The following is a 25075-nucleotide window of genomic DNA, read 5'->3' as shown; positions in this document are numbered from 1 at the left end:
TGTCCAGAAGAGTGAGAGAGAATTAGTGGGCTTATGCTTTCTTTAACTCTCCTTAGACAGAAATCTCAATTTGGTGAAATAATGTTTTGTAGGTTGTTTGCAGGAGATAGCTATTTGAGCTTGAACCCTTTGTAATACTCAATCTTCAAGCAGAGCATGGGGAAAAATTCACATGTAGAAAAATTGAAAAGATTGGGATTGCTTACCTCAGAAAGGAAGTAAATGAAAGGGGACATGCCAAAGCATATAAAACATTGAATGGTCTAGAGAAGGTAGATCAGGAAGAACAAGGTGGCATTCAACGACATGGAAAGGTGCTAATTTAAAGTGTAGAAGTCATTGCGGCCAAGAATTCAATAAGAGTCAAAAGGGAACAGATGCTTACACTGATAATTATAACTCTGGTGTTCTTGTTAACAATGACACATTTTGTGGAAGAGATATTAAACCTCATGTGACAGGTTTTAAACAAATCTGGCAGTTTGGGATGAAACCTAATGTGGGGAGGGGCAGGGCAGACTATCTCCTGTATGCCTACGGTGGAATTCTTACTCCTTCCTCTAAAGCATTTAGTACTATTCCTGATAGTGGACAGCACGCTACTGCACTGGATGAACTGCAGGTCTGATCCATTCTGGCAATTTGTAAATTCCTATGAAAACACGTAGTGGAGCAATTGTGACTGAAAGCAAATATTCTGAATTTAGAAATGCGTACAGACAAGACACCATTTATACTGGCTACTGACCACTAAATAATGAGAATCCCCACCTCCAAACACACTCATAGACTTCCAAACTCTAACATATAACATTAGTGGGACTTATTTGTCCCCAATCCAATTCACACTGTGCAGAAGGCGAGCATGAGACCAATGCACCACTTAAGGTTCCACTTAAACCTATTTTTGAGGAATTCAGTGGTGCATAGATCTTGTGCTGGCCTTCTACACATACGTGAATATCTCTCCCTTACAGCTAACTTTAATAAAATCAGTGGAGTTACACTGGGATGAATTTGTCTATAATGGGCCAAAGTTGTTTGTAAAGACAGGCTTTTACAAGCATTATTAGTACTGGAGAAAGGGAAGACTTGGCAGACACAGAAATAAGCAGAGCTGTAGAGATTCACGTTTCCTGTGGGTCACTTCTGCACAAGCTATGTAAACTTTCTCCAGTTAAACACATGGTCTAAAGGTGAAAATTATTTTTTTCTGAGAAACATTCAATACTCTCTTTTTCTGGCAGCCTCCACAAACCACTTATACACAACTCCCTTTAATCATCTCTCATCTCTTGACCCAAATGCACATCCGCTTGAGGATGCAGAACACCATGTTCTTAGACATTTTATTATACACACACATGCTTCACAGTAGACTTTCATTTGTGCCACACGATTGCTTACACACATCCACTACCGTCTTCTGTCTTTTTATTCTGCCTGGAGGTAGGTAGATAGTGGTTATAACAAACAAAAGGTAGGAGCAAGGTTGTGTTTTATAATCTGTAGATTCTAGACTGCAGGCGAGGGGGAATACGTCAGTTTAGATTATGCCTTTTAAACCTACCCTTCACTAGCGGGCACTATTGAGACACACAAAGCTGGGGGTCGCTAGGTGGAACTGGGCCTTAGACAGATGCAATGCTTAAGAGGACTGCATAGGCTGCACCATCCTAAGGGATGCTTTCCACCTCCCTCTATACCTTACCTGCTTTAATGGCCCCGAGTGCTCAGAAATCAGGAGACTTGCTTAAAAATTGTGACATTCAACCAATAATAAATCTTGAGTTCTTTTTGCCTTCTGGTGTGTGAGCCCTTAGGCTGCACTTGATCATGTTTTCAAGCTTTTCTTCACAACTGTGAGGGCTACCAACTTACCTTTTTAAAAAAATGACAGCCAAGATTCTCACCTAATCGCATGCTTCCAGGAGCTGGGTCTTTAAGAAAACCACCAACTATGACAACTTGCAATAATATTGCAAGAGTTGGCAACACTCAAGACATCCTCTCACAGAGCCCCTTCCCACATGTTTTTTTCCATGGCATGTGTGGAGGAGAAATGACATGGACTTTACAATGTTGGAGGGGACTAAAAGAGGGTGACTGCAGTGAGAAGGGTCAAAAAGGCCTTAGGAATGATGAAAATGAAAGGGGGTTTTAGTTGCTCATCGAGGGCGTGATCCTGCAAGATGCTGAGCATGCTAGTCCTGATGCAGTTAAGTTGAAGTCAGTGACTGTGCTTGTGCTTAAATTTAAGCATATTGTTAAGTGCTTTGCTGGATTGGGGCTTAACACTGTGCAGAATCAAGCCCAAAGAGCTGATTGTTAAGAAAGTGAGAAGTGGCCAGTCTTGGGAAGAGGGAATTTAAGTTCTAATAAATGTGTGTTGTAAACTTTGGAAGCTGAACAATTGTTTAACAGGGAAATGGACCCAGATCAGATCCAGGTTTAGGTAATGGCAGGAATAGGTTAATTTCCCAGCTGGAGCTGCCTGCCCCTACAGTGCTAGAGGGGGGATATATAGAGGCAGCTCAAAGAGAGATCCCACTCTGAAAGAGACTGGCATCCCATATACACAAACAGGCTTTCATGACATGAGTCTAATCACACTGAAAGGGAAATACCTCAGGGCACAGATTTCCAAAGAATCAAAAAATAATATGGTAATACTACATTCCATTCACGAGGCTTGATTTTCAATGTTGCTAGAGTATGTGTTGCCACTTATATCTTTGAATTGGTACAGTTGGTCTGTACCAAAGGTTTGATGTGACTGTGTGCAGTGATCTGTAGTCTTTCTTTTATAAATAGATTTCTTGGCAGTGGAAAGTTTTGGAAGAAAATACAAGGGAAAGGAAATTAAAGATATAGAACAAGATATTCAGCTCCGTGCATGTCAAGACTACAGAGGAACTTTTCTCAATTAACATAAATGTATCATGGTATATTAAATTACATAAAACATCCTGTTTACCATTACTGAAATGCAGCTGTGACTGGGGTCGCTGGAGGGGTCTCACTGAAATTGCTCAATCAGAGCAAACCGCAAAGAATGGCGCAGACAATCCCTAAAACTGCTGGGCTATTTTAATAATTAGATTAACCAATTGCAGGTATCATTGCAGCCTCTGCTTGAGTGTGACGTGCTCAGACAGTGTGGGCGTGCAGCTGAGGTGTCCTAGCTGTAGACTGTATTGTCACTCCAAAGAGTGTTTAGTCAGACACATCAACTGCGCATCGAAAAAACAAGTCAAATGCCTGTCTAAAAGTTTGTGATCAGTGTCAGTCTTACGTGGACAAGGGGCACAGGTGTAAAGGGAGACGTTGTAAGCAGTGTCAGGGTTTGATCACCAGTGATGTAGACAGCCACCTGTGTTTTATGGATAGCATTAGAAAGCCTGAATCATCAGAAAAGTATATATATATTTTTTTATGATTTTGAATGCATGCAGGAGACTGGGTTGCATGTGCCAAATTAAATTTTTGCTATGTTCCTAAAGCCAGAAAAATCCTGGGAATTTAAGTGTGGTGAGTGTCTTTCTACCTTTGTTAAGACCTTTATTGGCAAAAAGTTCCAGGACTACACGTTCCTAGTGCACAATTCCAAAGATTATGATGCGTACTTAGTTATTAGACAGTTACTGAAGGAAAAGATGTGCATAGAACTGATAACTCAGGGTAGTAAACTAAAGTGTGTGGAAGTTAAGGCCCTAGGCATTCATTTTATAGACTCTTTAAACTTCTTGCCCATGAAGCTTAGTAAGCTCCCGCAGGCGATGGGGTTTGAAGGTTGCAAAGGGTATTTCCCACATTTTTTAAAAACTTTAGAAAACCAAATTTACATAGGGCCTATGCCTGGGGTGGAGTACTATGGCGTAGACAGCATGCTGCCTTGACTGGTATCGGGACAACTGATATGAGACGTTTGACATGCAGAATGAGCTTGCGTATTATTATCAGCAGGATGTCAACATTTTGAGATGGGCCTGTATCCTGTACAGAGAAGAGATCATGAAAATGACAGAGATGGGAGATATTGTAGAGAGAGGTCCTGGTAAATTCACAGAGGTAAAATTGTGTATAGATCCTTTCCGGTACATAACGCTGGCATCTGTCTGCATGGCTATGTACAGGTTTGTTTTTTGCAGCCTAACACAGTAGCTCTTCTCCCTCCAGAGAACTATCAGAGGCAGAAGAAGAGATATTCGACCCCCTCTATTCAGTGGCTGTTGTATACTGCTCACAAAGAAAATATACAAATACGGCATACTTTCCGGGGTAGGGAATTACAGGTAAGCCCCTACTTTCTAGCCGGTTACGCCATCGCTGACAGGGTACGCACAGCCTTTGAGTTTAACAGGTTTTTTTTTCCAGGGCTGTGTCACCTGTTATTGTGAAAAAGCACAGAACCCTATGACGGGGACAACTTTTGGGTCTCTTTATTACAAGATGCAGCTCAAGACCGGCTCTCTGAAAAGACTTGGTTATGTAGTGAGGACTAAAATCTTTGAAATCTGGCATTTTGAAGAAAAATCTGACAAACTCTTTTCAGAGTACATAAAATTACACCTCCACCAAAAACAAGAGGCTTCAGGGTATCCCTGCTGGTGCACAGACAAAGAAAAACAAAATAAGTTAAGTTAACGATTTCTACCGGAAAGAAGGCGTGCGTTTACACCAACACGAGATCATGTTGAACCCCGCTAAGTGCCAAATCACTAAACTGGTTTTAAATTGTCTGTGGGGTAAATTTGGCCAAAGAACAAACATACCCAATACCAGCATCGTGAGAGACCCTGACGAACTCTTTTAGTATCTGTTTTTCCCCAATTATGAGGTTTCATCCGGCGAGTTTATTGATGATGAAACAGTGTGCGTGTCTCGAAAGCACACAAAAGACTGCTACTTGGTCTCTGGCAATACCAACATCTTCATAGCCTGTTTCACCACCGCTGATGCCTGCTTAGAACAACCTGCTAGACAGGCTGCAAGAGCAGTGCCTGTACCGTGACACTGACTCAGTGATATTTGTGAAAAGGGAGGGTGACTGGAAATTAAGAGGGAAAGGAAATTAAAGATATAGAACCAGATATTCAGCTCTGTGCAAATCAAGACTACAGATGAACTTTTCTGAATTAACACCAATGTATCATGGTATATTAAATGACATAAGAAGACATCCTGTTTACCATGACTGAAATGCAGCTGTGACGGGGTTGGTGGAGGGGCCTCACTTATATAGTCACAGCACAGCGCTGGGAGAGACCTTTAAAAAAACCACGCCCACAAGGGGAATAGCTCCCAGCGCTGGTGCACTGTCTATACTAGCATGTTACAGCGCTGAAACTTGCAGTGCTCAGGGGGGTGGTTTTTCACACCCCTGAGGGAGGAAGTTGCAGCGCTGTAAAATGCCAGTGTAGACGAGCCCGGAGATTATTCAATCAGAGCAAACCGCAAAGAATGGGGCAGTCAATCCCTAAAACTGCTGGCCTAGTCTAATAATTAGATTCACCAAGCCAGCAACAACACAGCTTCTACAATACCTTACTGGTTACCCCAAAACCAAGACCACAGTTTCCACCCAGACAGCCAAGTCAAATATGGTGAGGATTATTTAAAATCTTATTCACCATATATACAGTGCTACCAATCCCAATGGATCGGACAAATTATCTACCAGGTCAATGAATATTTCAGATCTTACCAAATACATGCTTCTAGCCAATTCTTATTAACTAAACTAAGATCTCTTAAAAAAGAGAGTATTGTGGTTAAAAGATCATTATATGTGCAGCTATGTATAAAGTTCTTAGGTCAGTTACACAGTAGAGATAGTGAGCTGCTGATTTGTAGAAAGTTCTTCCAGAATCAATTCCATAGGTTATAGTTCCATAGGCAGTCCATCACTGGAGTCTGAGAGCAAAAGAAGACGCAGAGTCTGTTTAAATTCTTCCATGAGAAATAATCCAGACTGGAACCGAAGATCTCAGTCTTGTGACTCAAACTTCCCCTGGTAAAACTCAAGCAGACTTGAGATGAAAAAAGGATCAGGTCTCCGAGTTCTTTTATGGGTCTCTGGCAGGCCATGATAGCCTCGTGATAGCAGGTAACACAAAGACTAGGAAATGTATATTGTTGCTTTGTTAACAGTCAATTCCTATTTCCTATGTATACACAGATAATTAGTTGCATTGATTAGTATAAGGCCATTAACCATCCAAAGATTGATTGGTAGCTTACTACAAACTTCAAAGAGAAATATAAAGACAATATTATTATTACACCCAAGTTTCATCTAAATGTTAATATGCTCTTTTGATCTCTGAATCAATATAATATAGTAACAGACAGAAATAGAAGTTTACCATCTACAAGCTAATAAAATTACATATTTTTCTTCATTACTAAGCAGATGTTTGGTGTCAGACCCTCAGCTATGGCCAAAGTCCACATTGCACAACTCAGGGGCAAGGGGAGGGTTACAAAGCTCATCAGAGCCCCCCAGTGCTGCACTAACAAAGCCACCGAGGGCCATATGCATGCAGGCCGTGTCTCCAATGGGCACTGCAGAATCTTCTGGGTTGGGAGCAGAACTACTGCTCCTTCCAGAGGTAAGAGGGGAAACCTCACCCTTCTCCAGGGAGAACAATTTGGTGCAAACTCAGTTTTCCTCATTCCAGATCTTTCTTGTGGGATTTTCTGTGGGAGTGGGCGATCCAGGCTGATATTACAATTGTTATGCCCCTTGTATGAGGACACCTTTGCACCTAAAAGCAACCCTTGATAGTATGTATCAATATAGTGATTGGAGCTGGTCTGAGAAACTTTGACAGACCCATATTCCATTGCAATATGCAGCTCCATCCAAATGCTTTGTAAAATCAGATCGATTTCCTTAGGGATTTGCTTAGGAAAAAAATCGCAAACCGTTCTAACAATGTCTGAATGTTTCATTTTGACATGTTCAGAACTAGCAGTGGTGATTTTTTCTTTTGATTTACTTTATTATATATTAGACTATATAATACAATTTTTAAAAACTCAGTATTGAAATAAAACATTTTGAATGACCCCAAACAATTTCTTTTATGGATTTTCCTTTGCAGAAAGTTTTTGAAATGTTCAGTTGTAAATGACAGGAAAATCAGGCCCCATGGACTCACTTGGGTCAGTAGAAGTTTTGTATTGTGAGGATTGTAGGAGCAGGGCTTTTGTATTAAAAACAAATATATGATCAAAATTGTTAACGAAAGAAGACTGGCAGCTCTCTTTGCAATTTTTCCAAAACACTGTCTTATTCTTGAGACCACAATTCCCATTACTTCCACCTTCTCTTTAGCTTCTTTCTATCTACAGCAACTACACATTTTCCATGGGCTCCTGATAGTTCTTCTTTTGATCTCAAATTCTTAAGTGAAGACTTTTATAAATGATTGATTACTTTGCACCAAGTTTGCTGTATGCGATGGAACTAGAAGTAGAGTATTTCTCTTTGCCAAGTTACTTTGTGCATAGTGGAGAACCTCTAGAGAAGATGAACTTTGAGACAATAATACTATAAACTGGTTTATATCATACTCCATTCTAAACAAGCCCTTTGACCTTGCTTACTTGTCCTGTCTCCATTGCTGCCAGATCTGAGCTATATTCCAAATGTTACTTTCAGATCCAGAAATCATAGGAGACCTTGTCCTCTTCAATCATTTTTATGCAGCTCACACAAGATTTCCCCATTCTATTATTATGTAACCCTTGTTTTTCATTTCTACTCTAAATAAGCAACAAAGCATCATTTTTATTTGAAATGCTTAAAGTAAAGAAATAAAGGAAGAGTGTTTCCGTGCTGATTCATGTAAAAGTTAATAAATTAGAACTCTTTAGCAGTAGCTTTAAGGCCTGTAATTTTGGTGAGCAGCCACCCTCTAAAAATCCCATTTAGAGTGGCCCCTTTAAGGCATCTCCATTTGGACACCCACAATCACAAGTTATTTAGAAAAATTTTGGCCTTCATTTTGTTAATATTACAGAAGCACCCTGTAGCGGGGTAGTCACCCGCTCCTGCCTGGAAGGGCCTGAAATAGCCCTGGGAGAAGGCTGTGGCAGGGAAAGCTGGACTGATTGGGGAAACAGCCTCAGCTGTGGCCACGCCCCAAACAGACCCAGCTGGCCCTATAAAGGCTTGAGCCAGGAGCTCAAGCAAACAGACTCCCTCTAGCTTCTGAGAGGGAGGGACCTGAGCGGAGCAGGGCTGGGGAAAGGCAGAGGAGCTGGGGAGGCTCCAGTCTGGAAAGCTCCAGGCTGTGGCCTAGCAAAAGGCCAACAGGTACTGGGGGTTGCAGAGGGCAGCCCAGGGGTAGGCAAAGGCAGCAGGTCCAAACCCAACCTTGCCCGTGATGAATAGGCTGATACTGCAGTCTGCCCCAGGGCGCAGGGACTAGACAATGACTGGCAGTAGCCATATACTGAGGTGAGGTGGGGATAGTGGGTGGGGGTTCTCTGGGGAGGGGAGACCCTGAGACTGAGGGGTGTACTGCCAGGGGACAGCATCCCAGATAACAGGGCACCGGGTCCAGGAGGGACATGGGGGCCAAGCAACAGCAGGCCACTGGCCTGCAGAGAGCGCTTCGGAGGCTGGAGAAGAGCTAATTCCCAAGATGACCAGCAGGAGGTGCCGCGGGGGTGAGTCCCGCACTGCTACACACCCAAAGTCAATAATCAGGGATCATAGCCCTATCTGGCTGGACACGATACAATCACGTAGTAAGATTGTTCCTGCTCTGAAGAACTTGCAAACTATGGCCTTGACCCTGCAATAAGCTATGCACAGGCATCAATGTCCCATCCCTCATGGGGCTCAAAACGGAATATGGGCTGACTAACAGACTTTGGGCAGTTTTAAAGTTTTACCATAAGCACAAACACAAAAGCACAAATACTCATACCAAGGGTCACTATGGCACAAAGAACCTTTCAACTCACATAAGTCAGACTAGATCGGTGAGTCTCAACCATGGGTACGTGTACCCTTGGGGATACGCAGAGGTCTTCTGGGGGTATGTCAAATCATCTAGGTATTTGCTTAGGCTACATAAAAAGCACTAGCAAAGTCCGTACAAATTAAAATTTCATACAGACAATGACTTGTTTATACTGCTCTATATACTATACACTGAAATGTAAGTGAAATATAAATAATATAAGCTATTTATTTTATAATTATATGGTAAAAATGAGAAAGGAAGCAATTTTTCAGTAATAGTGGCTGTGACACTTCTGTATTTTTATGTCTGATTTTATAAGCAAGTAGTTTTTAAGTAAGGTGAAACTTGGAGTATGCAAGACAAATCAGACTCCTGAATGGGGCACAGTAGTCTGGAAAGGTTGAGAGCCACTGGCCTAGAAGATCATGATGATTCCTTCTGATCTTAAAATCTATGAGTCTATGATCTCAAATGACAACTCACTTTTACATCTGTTCCTTGTTAGAGATGGGTATGAGCTGCAAAAGTCAGATCCAGATTATGATTATTATCCCTATATTTCTTTGGTTTGGCTCATTATGGTGAGAAGATCTAGCTGCTAACTTGGATGTGGGTTCAGAGTCTGAAACTCCCACGCGTCCACCAAGGAAGATCAGTTGGCATGTGACAGGGAAGATCTGTCCCAGAAATTTAGCAGTTTTTCAATCTGGGGCTTTAGCTCAATATCCTGAGACCCTTCAGTCTTAATTTTGAAAGATACTATCCTCCTGCGCCTGTAATTCAGTCATTAGGCTGCTCTTTTAAAAGAAAAGATAAACATAAAAATCCTTCAGCATCAAAGCTTTAGTGTGTGGTCCTTCTGTGGGCTGTTCTGTTTACACTAGCAGTAGCATAGGAACATACATTTTCAACCTCTTGCGTGCAAACTATTTTATCTGCAGGAAAATATTTAAACTGGACAACTGATATTAGATCTGAAAAAGTAGAATTTGCTTGAAGTAAAAACCGCCCTGCATCAAAAATCTCAATGCTTAGCATATAAGATCTGAAAGTAACATACTATAATAAAGCAGATTTGCCAGGTAAAGTATTAAAAATGATGAATCTGAATGTCAGTGAGAATCTATCGGAATGTAGTTATCATACCATTTGGCAAGAGAAATGAATATTTCAATACTTTGCAATAAGTAATCATTTTAACGTAAATGAATGAATACAACAACATTTTTTTTTAAAGTAAAGTCAAATGCAAGCAGGATCAAGGCATTCCCAATCTAATTTGTTTAAGAATTCCATTGCCACCCCTTATGTATGAAACATCACAACCGAAGGCGAGTCTGTGTAACCATGTATTTCCTTTCACTCTTACAGGGAATGGGGGGAAAGAGGATGAGGGTAACTGTTTGTTAAACTCAGCTGTTTCACCTTGTCTTTTAGACAAAGCAGGGACCCTTTCCACCTTTGGATACTCCAGTCAAATCCGTAGAAAGTGCTCTCACTTCCTTAGCCTGCACTGATTGGCTGTTTGCTCCAATCTTACCTCTCCCTCACAATCTCTACCCTAGCTTCACTCCACACCTGCCCCCTCACCCTCTCCTCTGTCTGCCCTGTCCCTCTCTGCCACCTTCCCTTCCTTTCCCTTTTCTTTCCATTTGGCTGATCCCATCCTAAGTAAAATCACCCACTCGCCAGGGAACTAACCACCATCACATTGTTCATTCTGCTTGTGTGTTCTATCTCTTTCTCCACCCGGTATCTGTCCTATCTATTGAGATAATACTGTCTCATTGTTTCCTTGTACTCCCCAGTCAGTCAGTCAGTCTGTCTGTATCTATCTATTGTCTCTTGTCTGATACTTGGATTGTAAGCTCTTTGGGGCAGTGACTGTTTTTTTGTTCTGTGTTTGTACAGTGCCTAGCACTGGGGTCCTGGTCAGGGACTGGGGCTCCTAGGTGCTATAGTAATACGCATCAGAATAAAAATAGTCTTAAATTCGATTGTAAACTCTTTAGGGTAGGGATTTCTCTTATGTGTTCATATAGCTCCTAGCACGTGAAGTGGAAGCTAGGGTCTGTTAGGGGAGGGAAAATTGTGGGAAGGAAAGGCCCGGCTTGAGTCTTCTTCAAAGTTTGTGTGAACCTTGAAGAGTTCCTGTTTCTGGCCAAAGACAGGTAGGTCTTCTAGAGTTTAGTGATTTCAATCTGAAAGTTTCACAGCACTGTTCTCATATCTCATGAGACGTTCCATCATGAGTCCGAAGAGTCTCCCATGCACAAAATCTACCTATTTATGTTCTTATACTATGCCCATCACTGTGGTATCAGAACATACTATACAATTTAAATTACTGAGTAGTGTACAGAGAGTCCTCTCTCTTCTTGTCCAGAGACACATAGGATTCATCATGCACCTTCATCTCTCTCCTCTTGTTCTTCTGTTACTCTCTTACCCAGTTTCAGAGCAAGCAGAGTAGAGGGTTTTTCTCCTCCTTCATTTCCATTGGGATTCCCTTATGAACACCTGTACGAAGGAATAAAGCACGAGAACCCTTTGAAAGACAAATATGCAGGTCAAGTGCGAACTAAAATGTCTCCCAAAATGCAAAGTCACATTTTGTAGAGTAGTCACATGAATAGCTGATGTGTGCTACCCTTGAAATAAAAAAGCAGTGAGGAGATATGAGAACAGTGCTGTGAATCTTTCAGATTGAAATCACTAAACTCTAGAAGACCTACCTGTCTTTGGCCATGTCTCAGTAAAGAGAACCCTGTATTGTCAAAGCTTATCCCTGCATTTACTTTATGCTATGCTATGCCTGGCCCAAGGGGTAGTAAAACACACACTGTGACAAGTCATTCCATATTCTTTATGAAAATATGCTTCTGATATGAATATGACATAACTGAGATATACTTTATGAAAGATGGCTCATGTGAGATATCATTGGAAAGGTTATGATTTACTGAATGCAATTATCTAATTTGTATCCCTGTATCATTTCTGTATCTGAAGTTAGGGATATTGACTATGTATCTGTATTTCAACTATGCTACTTTGACGCCCGCTGCTAACACTTCAGGTACAACAATGGAAAAGCCAGACAGGGAGGATGGCCCATCAGTGAGGACAATGGACTGTGAAAAGCTTGGCCTTCCTGTGGACATTCCATACTGCCACTGACTCATGGATGCTGTGATACTACAGGGTCAGGTGGGGGGTTTTGACACATGATACTAAAACATTACCTGGGATGACTTGTAACTTTCCACTGTAAGGGAATGGGGGTGGTGTCAAGTTTGGGAAACTTGTAAATCCTATTTAAGGGTGAGGAGGAGGGCAAACAGGACTCCTCTCCATGGTGTGTCTGCCCAGGAAGAAAGACTGCAAAAGGGAAGGTGTGGGAGAGTCCAGACTGAGACAGGGGTCCAGTCTGAAAAGGGATTTAACTGGAACTCTGAACCACAGAAATTTGCAGACTGCCTGCAACAATATCTACGTTGAGAAATACTATTTGTAACCAATTTATTTAGTGAAACTAGCTTAGTTTGCGTGTTTGATTTCATTTGCTTAGTAATCTGCTTTGTTCTGTTTGTTACCCCCTTTTACCACTTAAAATCTGCCTTTTATAGTTAATAAAATTTGTTTTGTTTAATAATAAACTCGGTTTCTGTAATTTCTAATGGGGGGGGGAGGGGTGAGAAGTTGTGCATACCGTCCTCCACATTGAGGGAGGGGGCGAATTTCATAATATATCTTTGGGTCTGCACTCCAAGGGAGGTGGACATCTGAGTGCTGGAGCAAGTCCCTTAAGCTGAGTCTTCCCAAAGCTGATCTGCATCTAGGTGTGGCCCTGCCTGTGTGTGTGTTAAAGGAGGGTTTAAGAGCCTGGCTCACCAAGACAAGTTAAAGGGGGCCCATGCTGGTGGAACAGGTAGACTCAGTGGTATCTCAGCACATCAGGTGGCTTCCCAAGGGGTCCAACCCATCACACACACTAATTTAACTATGTGTTCCTAGTACAGATTGGTGCTGTTGTCTACCATCTCTTTTAATCACTACAGTAATAATGAGCATTCCCCCATGCCTGTTTCTGAAGCTTTAAAAACTTTGTTTCATGATCAAATTTGGCATTTTAAAGTAAAAACAAAGGCTGAAAATTTCAAAGAAGCCTAAGGGAGTTGGGGGGTCCAAATCCCATTGAATTTCAATGGGACTCTTAGACTCCTTTGACAATCCCAACCAAAGCTTTAAAACTTCAAAATGGCTGCAGAGGACTCCTAAATGGCTGTGTATTCACAGCAGGTCCGCAAATGGAAACACTGTAGAAACAGACAGAAAATCAGAGTTCAGGCCATCATTCCACCTTTGGTTTGTCCAGCTGTGCCTATTATGGTCACACACATGCTATACAGCCCCATTCTAAATGCCTGTACCCCTTACATTAGCAGGATACATACTGATGGCTCCATTGCTCTGAGATTCTGGTAAGATCAATAGACAATGAGCTAACAAAAATGATTAGGGGTATGGAACGGCTTCCGTATGAGGAGAGATTAATAAGACTAGGACTTTTCAACTTGGAAAAGAGATGACTAAGGGGGGATATAATTGAGGTCTATAAAATAATGACTGGTGTGGAGGAAGTAAATAAGGAAGTGTTATTTACTCCTTCTCATAACACAAAAACTAGGGGGTCACCAAATGAAATTCATAGGGAGCAGGTTTAAAACAAACAAAAGGAAGTATTTCTTCACACAGCCCGTGGAACTCTTTGCCAGAAGATGTTGTGAAGGCCAAGACTATAACAGGATTCAAAAAAGAACCAGATAAATTCATGGAGGATAGGTCCACCAATGGCTATTAGCCAGGATGGGCAGGGATGGTGTCCCTCCCTCTGTTTGCCAGAAGCTGGGAATGAGCGACAGGGAAAGGATCACTTGATGATTACCTGTTACGTTCATTCCCTCTGGGGCACCTGGCATTGGCCACTGTTGGAAGACAGGATACTGGGCTAGATGGACCTTTGGTTTGACCCAATATGGCTGTTCTTATGTTCTTATGTTAATGGTGGATTGTGTTGGCCAGGATTCTGAATTTCCTAGTTAGTGCCAAATGAGAGTTAAATGCCTAACACTGCTTCTATTCTTACATGGGATTTTAATAAATAACTTATTCCAGATGAGACTGGATTTTAATACTTACTCCTGTATATGAGCTGCTTTTCTGAATGTTCTTGGGAGCTAGAGTTTCACATCTGTCTACTATCTTAAGCAATTTTGGATCTGACTAGGGCTAGGTCCACACTACCCGCCCGATTCGGCGGGTAGAGATCGATCTTCTGGGATCGATTTATCGTGTCTCATCTGTACGCGATAAATCGATCCCAGAAGCGCTCCCCCGTCGACTGCGGAACTCCTGCTCGCCGAGAGGAGGAAGCGCTGTCGACGGGGGAGCTTGCCTGCGCCGCGTGGACCTGCAGTAAGTAAACTTAGTTCGATCTAGGAAACGTCGACTTCAGCTACGCTATCCTCGTAGCTGAAGTTGCGTTTCCTAGATCGATCCTCCGCCCCAGTGTGGACCAGCCCTTGAAGATGCTTTCATGAATGAAATGTTTGTGCTTATTCAACTTCTTATCCTCTACTAAATGGGTCAGTGAAGGGATGTGAATCTTGTTATTAGGTCTGATATTATTAACCTTTAGGCTGCTGACATTTTTCTACTTGTCCAGTAAATGAATGTAACAAAGATACTTATAGATGTCTGTATCATGCTAGGGGTTCAGAGACCACAGTTTACAATACTTTTCGAATAGCTTTAGTTTACTATTGCAATATTTTTTATTTATCATTGGTTCTTTCTTTTCTACCAGTAAACACTATAAGGCTGACTCTTGTCAGTGCCAACTACAGGGACACCAAGTTAAAACATTATAACTTTAAAACTCTATTTTTAATTTTTATTTTCAAATTTCCCATTCTAGCCTGAGATGAGAAGTGCCACGTGAAATTTCAAGGGGACTGGTTTCTTTTTTGGGAAATTAGCTTAATCAACTCCTTTACTATGATCCTGCACACACTTATTCTCATGTTTTAATTTAAAGCATGTGATAGTCCCACTGACTTCAATGAAGTGACTCGTGCTTAAAGTTAAGCTCATGTCAACCTTTTGTAACTAAAATAATAATAAAATTACAAATAACAATACTTATATGGAGTTGCTGTAAGCACTCATAATTTGTGAAATTCTCAAAGGAGCTAGATAAAGGTATAAAGTAGAGATGGTTAATATTTTTCCTTCAAAACTGTTTTTGACAGATAAATAGGTTTTCAAAAAAATGAATTTTTGTATAAAAAGCATCTGCTTTCTGCAGAAAATTAGATTTTTGTATAAAGGAAACAAAAGGCCCAAACCTGAAATATTTAATCCAAAAACTGAAAAATTTTGATTTGCAAATGCTGCAGACTGTGCTTTGTGGGAGTTATAGTTAAATTGTCTCATGTCCCCCTTCTCTATGGGTTAGGTTCCCCAGCCAGACTACATGACCCATGATGTGCTTCTTCCTCTCTCTAAGAAAGTGGACTGTGGTGAATCATAGGAGATGTAGTCCAACCAGAGATCCTGGCCTATAGAGGGGAACGGGCTCTTGAAGCACCTGAACTACAACTCCCAAGAGACATTGCAGCAGCATTTCCAACTTGAAATATTTTGGTTTTCAACCAATTTTTTTTTTCAAATTTCCACCAAAAATCAAAAATGTCCATGAAAAATGTTGATGAAAATGATTTCTTCTCATTTTCATGGAAGTTTCCCCATAAAAAAAAAAATCCATTTTTTCAAACTGCTCTGGTCTTAAGGCCACAGACCAAGTTGGATGAAACTATATTTGGCAGGTGTTGATGAAAATAACAGAAACATACTTTGTACAGAAAATGGGGAAATACATTTCCTGAGTGGGAAAATAGGCATTTAGGGCTTGATTCTGTAAGGTGCTGAACACTCTGGTCTTGTGCATGTGCTTAATTGTAAACACACGAGTAATCCCCTTGGTTTCATTAGTGGCCCCATTGTTAGGGTTGAATTGAGCTTAAGACAGCTTATACTTAGATGTGCTGCTACTAGGTCCAGTGATATGTGTTGACTCCTGAATTGAGAGGAATATTGCAATTTTCTTTGGACTAGTTAGTAAACCCTTTGTTCTTCAGATGGGGCTCGCATTGGATGACTGAAACTTTAAGAAAGTTTGGATTAGGATCTGAATTTTTATATCTGGAGCCCATTGTATTTTTTTCATTTCACACCAGCAGCAAAGTAAATGCACTAGTAATAATGAATCTTTAGACATTTTTAAAAATGTAAATGCTGATTTAAAAGCTACAGACAAACAACCAAAGGGAAAGTCATAATCACATCACAAGATGAAGGCAGTTTTTCTATCTTATAAATAGTTAAGCATTCATCTAAACGGTTAAGCAAGTAAACTTTTAAACCACCACTTGGTAAAGAAAGATGGAAAGTCTTTATAAAAAAGCTAGCAGTAAATGAATGAACTTCCATGTGACCAGCTTTTTCAGTAAGTCTAGATGCAACTTCCTAGCACAGACCTATTCCTCCTGGTGTCTGGCAGACCCTTGACTGTTTGCAGCAGCCTATGCCTTGATATTAGGGATGAATGCAGGCTGAGGCAGGGGGCAGGTTATCCCAGGAGTATACTGAGCAGGGTCTGCCTGGGTGGGAGGGCACTCCCAACCTAACCCCCACTGCTGGCCCTACCCCCAGTCAGTTGCAGCCACTCACCCTGCTGGGAAGCAGGAGGGAGAGCAACCTCTGGAACAGCTGACCCATGACACCTTAGTCACACTGATCTCCAGTAGGGTGACCAGATCACCCAAGTCAAATATCGGGACGCGGGGGGCGTGGCGGGAGGGGGCAGGGCAAAACAAAAAACAAAAAAAACCACACACACCCCTTCCTCCACAAGCGCTGGAGGGAGGCCTGGGAAACGCAGGGGAAGCGCGGGGCCAGGGTGAGTGAGAGTCCGGCCTGGCCCCGAGTGCAGGCAGGACTCAGTCGGGCGGTAGGGAGAGTAGGGGGGCGGCCCGCGGGGCCAGGCCGCGGCTGTTCTCCCCTCCTGGGCAGCAGGACTCGGGAGCAGCCGCTGCTGCAGCTCCCACTGCCGCGGGGGGAGGAAGCGGCCAATGGCCAAGCTCGGCGGCTGCAGCTCTGGCGCCCGGGCCTGAACCCCCCGAGCCTGGGCCTGCTGCGGGGACCCAGCTGGTGCAATCCCGCGGGCGGCCCCGGAGTGGGGGCAGCAGGCCCCAGCCCCCCCGTCCTGCTCGGGTCCCACAGGGGAACGAACGGGGCTGGGCTGCCGATGCCTCCGCCCCGGGGCCGCCGCGGGATAGCACCAGCTGGGCAGCAGCCCAGACGTGACTGGCCGGGGGCTGGGTGCAGCATGCGCGCTGCTGGGTCCCCGCAGCAGGCCCGGGCTCGGGGGGTTCGGGCCTGGGCGCCAGAGCCGCAGCCGCCGAGCTTGGCCATCGGCCGCTTCCTCCCCCCGCGGCAGTGGGAGCTGCAGCAGCGGCTGCTCCCAAGTCCCGCTGCCCAGGGGGGGAGAACAGCCGCCGCCTGGCCCCGCGGGCCGTCCCCCTACTCTCCCTACCACCCGACTGAGTCCTGCCTGCACTCGGGGCCAGGCCGGACTCTCACTCACCCTGGCCCCGCGCTTCCCCTGCGTCTCCGGGCCTCCCTCCACAAGCGCTGGAGGGAGGAGGAATGGCGAGCCTGGGGAAGAGGCGGGGATTCGGGGAGGGAGCCAATGGGGGAAGGAGGGGGCGGAGTCGGGGTGGTGGGGGGGTGAGCACTTCCGGGCTCCAGAGTATTTGCTTGTTTGTCCAGTGTCCCGACCTAACATTGGTCGGGACGCGGCACAAACAAGGAAATATCAGGACAGTCCCGATAAAATCGGGACATCTGGTCACCCTAATCTCCAGTCAATTAGGTAAGCCACCAACTGCATTATGTTTGCTTCTCCAGTCCTCTCAAGTGATTTAGTGTTTTTCCATATATCTGTATATGGCTCCATCAGAAAAATATGCTTTCCCCTTAGAGCTTCTTAGATGGATGGAACTTTTTTCACAGAGACATTTTAATGCTAAAAGATTGATAATGCACTTATAAAAATAATGAAAGTATTTTCCAGGCATCAGTCCTCCACGTAGATAAGGTAACTTCCAATGATCAAAGTTTTCCTTATCTGCATAGAGAGTTAACACATGGAAAATATTTTCATTACTTTCATAAGTGCATTGTCATTCTCTTGGCATTAAAATGTTTCAGTGAAACTAGGTGGGGGGTGGGGAGATTTATTTGTTTCACTGTTTTGTAGGACAAGAATGTTGTGCTGGATGAATGTAGACTTCTAATTTGCTTTTGGGTTGAGGAAAGAGAGGATGAGAGAAACTGATGTAAAAAAACTAGACATATGGACTGAAGCTGTGTGTATCTTTCTCTTTGTACTCCAGGGCTTACGCTTTTCCAAACCACTTTCTAAGGAATGAAGGCAGAACAGAAAAATTAGAGACCAAACTGAAGTGCTTCACCAGGTAGGAGAAATCTATTTGATCACATTCATTCGAGCAGACAGAGGTGGGGCTAGAACTTGTTATGAGCAAGATCATTCTTTCTGCTTAATTGAGGCAAAAAAAGAGAGAAAATGAAGAATAATGTGTGTACAGCAATAAGCAGAGTGTGCAGAGAGATCATGATACATGTGGAGTTAAAGGACTGTTAACCTAATTGGCAGCATTAGTAATACTGTGGGGCATCATGTATTTGTTTCTCAATTGATTAGTCAGGGTGTGATTCCATGATACTGTATTCTTAAATTATTTGCAATATGAGTTTCCTAAGGTAGGGCCATGAAGTTATCTCTTGGAGCTAGCATGAAGTTGTTCTATGCCTGCTATCTATGTAGTCTGTAAGAAGTAGTGAGTCCCTGTAATTCTGGGGAAATAAGGCAAAATAGACAGTAGCAAATGGAGAGCTTGATCACCACTTGCTTTAAATCCATAATCTTATTTATTTAAAGTAGCTGCCAGGAGGAGGTTGGAGACAGCCAGCAGGGATTGATTTAAATCAAAGAGATTTAAATCACCAGTTTTAATAATCATTTAAATCAGCAAGCAGGAAACCTTGATTTAAATAACCAGTTTTAATTATGGTTTTCATTTGTACTTATTTGCCTAAAGAAAGATTGATTCTCATTGGTTGGTAACTATTAAAACATGTTGCTTTCCAACTAAATATAGTCTTTATACTAAATTTGGTTCTTTTTGCTAACAAGCTGGATGCACTATATCTATACACATTTATTTAAGCAATTATAGATCTTAATTTACATGTATTTAGATTTTTAATTTTTATATTTTGTATTAAGTTAGAAAATGGTGAATGATGTAATTCTTATTTACCAGATAATGATGAATTTTCTACTTGTGATTTGTGTCAAGCGACATTTGGATGGAAATTAGAATTCAGTTAAAAATGCACAAAACCAGTATTTTCCAATTTTTAAAAATTAGCTGAATAAAACTACATTAAATGTGCTGGATATATAAGAAACAAAAAGTAAGTTTATTTAAACATGTTTTGCATTTAAAACTAACTGACTTATTAAATAAAGGCAGTATGTAGTTAGTGAATTGAACTGATTGTTTCTGGCCATTATGTTCTTCAATATTTTAGAAGTGGTAGCTTTCATTCTCTCAGATCTAATTTCTATTTATAGATTGGAAGAGAAAAACAAGCTTTCCTGCTTTTTTTTTAAACTCTGAATTGGTTTCTTAACTATGAATGGAACTAGTCATTGAACGGAACTAGGTGAATAAACTGAAAATGAAGAAAATAGTCTCTCTGTACCTGCAGAAGAGGCTACTGCTGTTAAAAACTAGTTAGCACTTCAGCTGATTCCAGGTGCTAGGCCATTGACTTCCATGAGTTCAGTGGTCTGACTTTTTTGTCCTGATTAGTATAATTATTTGTATTTAATTTCAATTTTAATAGTTTATGATAAGTGTAGGCTTTAACATAGTGGTGCATGGTGGTTGCTATTAATCCACTTGGAATACAGGACTGATGGTCACTTGGAAATCTCCATAAATTCATATTGCCCCAGATTGTTTCACTACATGAACAACATTTGAGATTTTCAAAGCCAACTAAAGGATACAGCCTCACTGGTTTCTTGCAAATTAATAGGAGCTGTGTGACTAAATCCCCCAAATCTCAGCCAAATGGTGTAGCCCATTCCCTTCTGTTAACTCTGGTCTCCAACAAACTGGCTTGTCTTTTGACCTTTGCTGGGGCTTTGAAAACTTGAGTATTGCATTCTCTTGCATTTCCAGTTTGTCTTCAAAATCTTGTGCTGTTTCCATATCCCCTGGGAAATCCTTTTTATGTTACAGCAGCTGTGATAATTTTGCATTGTTGCCATCCATTACTGCTATGTTTCCCAAACTTTTGAAAGTTTGTTTCATTTTCAACCCTTCCATATGTTATTAAAGTCTCTCCCATCCTGATGTAAGGATTTTCCTTGCTCCCCTGACTAGTTCTTCATGGTCCTCTGGGGAGGGGTGAAGAGGAAGGGGCATGTCTCCACATTTTAGAAAATGTTGCTTTAGGGGTTCCACTGTTTGTATCAATATCATGTTCTCACTTTAGACTTAAAAAGAACAGGAGTACTTGTGGCACCTTAGAGACTAACAAATTTATTTGAGCATAAGCTTTCGTGGGCTACATCCCACTTCTTTGGATGCATAGAATGGAACATATATTGAGGAGATATATATACACACACACACATACAGAGAGCATGAACAGGTGGGAGTTGTCTTACCAACTCTGAGAGGCCAATTAAGTAAGAGAAAAAAAACTTTTGAAGTGATAATCAAGATAGCCCAGTACAGACAGGTTGAAAAGTGAGGGAGTACTTACATGGGGAGATAGATTCAATGTTTGTAATAGCTCAGCCATTCCCAGTCTTTATTCAAACCTAAACTGATTGTGTCTAATTTGTATATCAATTCGAGTTCAGCAGTTTCTCGTTGGAGTCTGTTTTTGAAGCTTTTCTGTTGTAAAATAGCCACCTGCAGGTCTGTCATTGAATGACCAGACAGGTTAAAGTGTTCTCCCACTGGTTTTTGAGTATTATGATTCCTGATGTCAGATTTGTGTCCATTAATTCTTTTGCATAGAGACTGTCCGGTTTGGCCAATGTACATGGCAGAGGGGCATTGCTGGCACATGATGGCATATATCACATTGGTAGATGTGCAGGTGAATGAGCCCCTGATGTTATGGCTGATGTGATTAGGTCCTATGATGATGTCACTTGAATAGATGTGGACAGAATTGGCATTGGGCTTTGTTGCAAGGATAGGTTCCTGGGTTAGTGTTTTTGTTCAGTGATGTGTGGTTGCTGGTGAGTATTTGCTTCAGGTTGGGGGTTGTCTGTAAGTGAGGACAGGTCTGTCTCCCAAGATCTGTGAGAGTGAGGGATCATCTTTCAGGATAGGTTGTAGATCTTTGATGATGCGCTGGAGAGGTTTTAGTTGGGGGCTGAAGGTGACAGCTAATGGTATTCTGTTATTTTCTTTGTTGGGCCTGTCTTGTAGGAGGTGACTTCTGAGTACTTGTCTGGCTCTGTCAATCTGTTTTTTTCACTTCAGCAGGTGGGTATTGTAGTTTTAAGAATGCTTGATAGAGATCTTGTAGGTGCTTGTCTCTGTCTGAGGGATTGGAGCAAATACGGTTGTATCTTAGAGCTTGGCTGTAGACAATGGATCTTGTGGTGTGTCCTGGATGGAAGCTAGAGGCATGTAGGTAAGTATAGCGGTCAGTAGGTTTCCAGTATAGGGTGGTATTTATGTGACCATCGCTTATTAGCACAGTAGTGTCCAGGAAATGGACCGTTTGTGTGGATTGATCTAGGCTGAGGTTAATGGTGGGATGGAAATTATTGAAATCATGGTAGAATTCCTCAAGGGCTTCCTTTCCATGGGTCCAGATGATGAAGATGTCATCAGTGTAGCGCAAGTAGAGTAGGGGCGTTAGGGGACGAGAGCTAAGGAAGCGTTGTTCTAAGTCAGGCATAAAAATGTTGGCATACTGACACTTTAGACTTGTCTTCCTTAGCTAGTCATACTAAGCAAGTCCTTTCCCTTGCACCATGAACACATATAACTTATAGGACTGTCCTTGTTTTTCTTGACAGACTTTCCAGTTGTGTGTGTATTTGTATGGCTTGTCCTTAGAAAGGAACACTAAACTTAGCAATATGTATATTGTTTTCATGCTGCTTGCAAATTATCTTTTAAAAACTCTGTGGGAATAAGTCTGGTTGTAAATTTTGTAAATGTGTCACAAAAACTCTTGTGTGGTCCATAGCTTTTCATGAACATCAGGAAGTTACCCCAGTTTTTTCTACTGTATTTGGTTTAATAATGCTGTCCAGATGTTTATACTCTAGCAGTGTTGTTCTGTGAGAAGAACACAAATGCCACGTTAACCATGAATATAAAATGCATCTGCACAGGGGGGTCAGCTTAAAGACAGTTAAAAGGTAAAATGAGTTTACAAGAGATAACCTTGGTTTCTAAAAACATCGTTTTCACATGCTTTCTAATGCAAACATTTATTTCTATTAGAGATGAGCCTGAACTGTAACTCTGGGACTTTGGGAACTCAATATGGTACTTTGCTTCCATTTCTGCCTAGTTTGTAAGGGATTGCTGAGAGTGAAACTACGGTCGTACATCAATTTTTCCACAAATCATCATATAAAATAGATTCTATTTCACGATTGGAGAAACATTTAATGTGATTCCACCTAGCTTAGGGGGAAAAGTCCACTTCCATAACTCTCTACAGAACCATGATGGCATGGTCTATGCCACACTTGATTTGAATTACAAGGGCTTTGGGAGAACTTGTTTTGTCTATCAACTAAGTAAACCTTGTGGGCCACAAAATGTCTATGCCAGCGTGAGAGTGCTAGGGAGGGCAGGAGAAAGCATCAGACAGCATTTGTGTTGGGGCCATAATTTGTTTGCTGTAGCATGAGGTGGGTAGCAGATATGACCCTGCAATTGCTGCTCATCAGAATGGCTGTTGTGGGGGAACATTGGTGACAACTATTAAAAATGGATAGCGAGGGTTTTCCTGGGATAGGCATCAATCCACATTTCTGTCGTTTAGCATCATAGGTTGGTCTGTGGTGTCTTTTGGAGATGTGCTAAAACTGAGCACTGCCTTTAAATGGACCTTAAAGTCAGGAGCAATTTCCACAGCTGAAGTCTAGTTTCTAATTTGAGGCCATCTTCCAAAACTGAGAGGAATTTTGCAAACTTGAAAACTAAAATAGTCAGCTCATGGGTGTGCAAGCACATCGCTAATCATGTACCACAGCCTTTGAAACTGACTCTAAACTAAGATTGCCTTTTGGCTCTGGACAGGAAGAGCCCATCTAACAGGTTTTAAGTGTTAGATCAACATTCCACCCTAAATCAGATATTAGAGACAGTCCTATACAGGCCAGATCCTGAGCTCCCTTTGGCCTGTTTTGTGCTGCTCAGTGCCTGAAAAGCTACCTAAATGGGCAGCTGGTGATTCCCCTGGTGCAGCGAAATCCCTCAGTGGTGCACAGCCAGTGGGGGTGGTGCGTTGGGCTGGAGACCAGAGCAGGCGTGGCCTTAGAACCTCATGCTCTGACAATCCCCAGACAGTAGAATGATCTCTAGGGGGGCCATTACCTGGATAGTAGCATAGAGCAATTGCTTCTGGGGCTGAGTCAGCCCCTTGCTAACCCCAGGATTGGGGGAACAAAAAAGGTGTCTGAGCCCCTTTTTTCTCCAAACTTGTGTGTTGTACCGAGCTTAGCTCAGCCAGAGCCCACCTCTCTTAGGCCGTACATCTCTTAGGGATCTATATTTCTGGTATCATGCTGAGACCAGTACATCTGGAGTTGCATTTCATATTTAAGACTTAAATCCAAATTTCCCTAGCATATGCCTCTCTGACATCGCCATTTCAATTTAACCGAGTATAATAACTTTGGCAGGAATATTGCCCAGAGTTATGAAGAACTCAGAGAGAAAGATATGTGAAGGTACACTGCGGAGATTGGACAGCCTCTTCTTCACAGCATCTGGAGTATTTCCTAGGCATGCTTAGTGAAATCTACCCATGCCCTTCTCAAAAGCAATCAGACCAGGCAGATTTGGGTCATCGCTCTGGAGAAGGAACCTGAGCAGAATGTGTAAGAAGATTATATTAGAATTTAGGCAGGCAGGGTTTCTACACAGATCCACTGAGAAATGATGCAGAAACATATACACAATCCCAGTCTTATAAATTAGGCTTCCCCTATTTCTTCTACCATGTTTGGAGACACTTTTATGTGTTTCCAACTAGAGATATCTAGTCACAAATCTCTAATCTGTGTTTATGAGATTTCAATCCTCAACCACATTCCACTCAGAAAAGCAAGCCAAGATGGGATAAATGTTTGTGATGATTAATTGTTAATCATGTTTCATTACCCTCAGATTTGCGTTAATATTTCAGCACTCACTGCAGAAGCATAACTAAACTCCTCGGGAAAAACAAAACAAAAACCTCCTGTAGAAACCCTGCCAGCTCCTAGCACAGATCATGGCCATGAATATATTTCTTCTTGGAACTTTAAAAAGCCTGTGCACATGGATTTTTTTTCACACTATGGGCTCATTTGATCTGATAAACTCAGAGGCTTCCTGTGCTTTGCAGCTCTAATCCTTTGGGGGACCCTTAGCTTAAATTACAGAGGGGACTAAATCTAATATACTCTGCTTACATTGCCACCTTCAACAAAGGCAAAACAAATAATCTCCTGCTAGCACCAAATCAAACCACATTCTAGCATTTGAAGAATTCTTTGTGGTGCCTTGAAGAACATCAAAATTTGCCACACTTCAAGGAATATTGCACACATGGTCACCATTATTATTATTATTAGTGGTAGTAATATTACCGTAACATCCAGCGGTACCAATTGA

The 25075-nt window shown here is 42.0% G+C and overlaps 1 pseudogene; it reads left to right on the top strand.

The window, feature by feature from the left end:
• Positions 1-5014, top strand: part of LOC135873799 (collagen alpha-6(VI) chain-like) — a 34830-nt pseudogene extending 29816 nt beyond the window's left edge.
• Positions 5015-25075: the final 20061 nt, after the last annotated feature.

The sequence above is a fragment of the Emys orbicularis genome, chromosome 2 (assembly GCF_028017835.1).
Source record: "Emys orbicularis isolate rEmyOrb1 chromosome 2, rEmyOrb1.hap1, whole genome shotgun sequence".
Taxonomy (NCBI): domain Eukaryota; kingdom Metazoa; phylum Chordata; order Testudines; family Emydidae; genus Emys; species Emys orbicularis.
The sequence above is the reverse complement of the archived record's forward strand: the minus strand, read 5'-3'. Positions and strand labels throughout refer to the sequence as shown.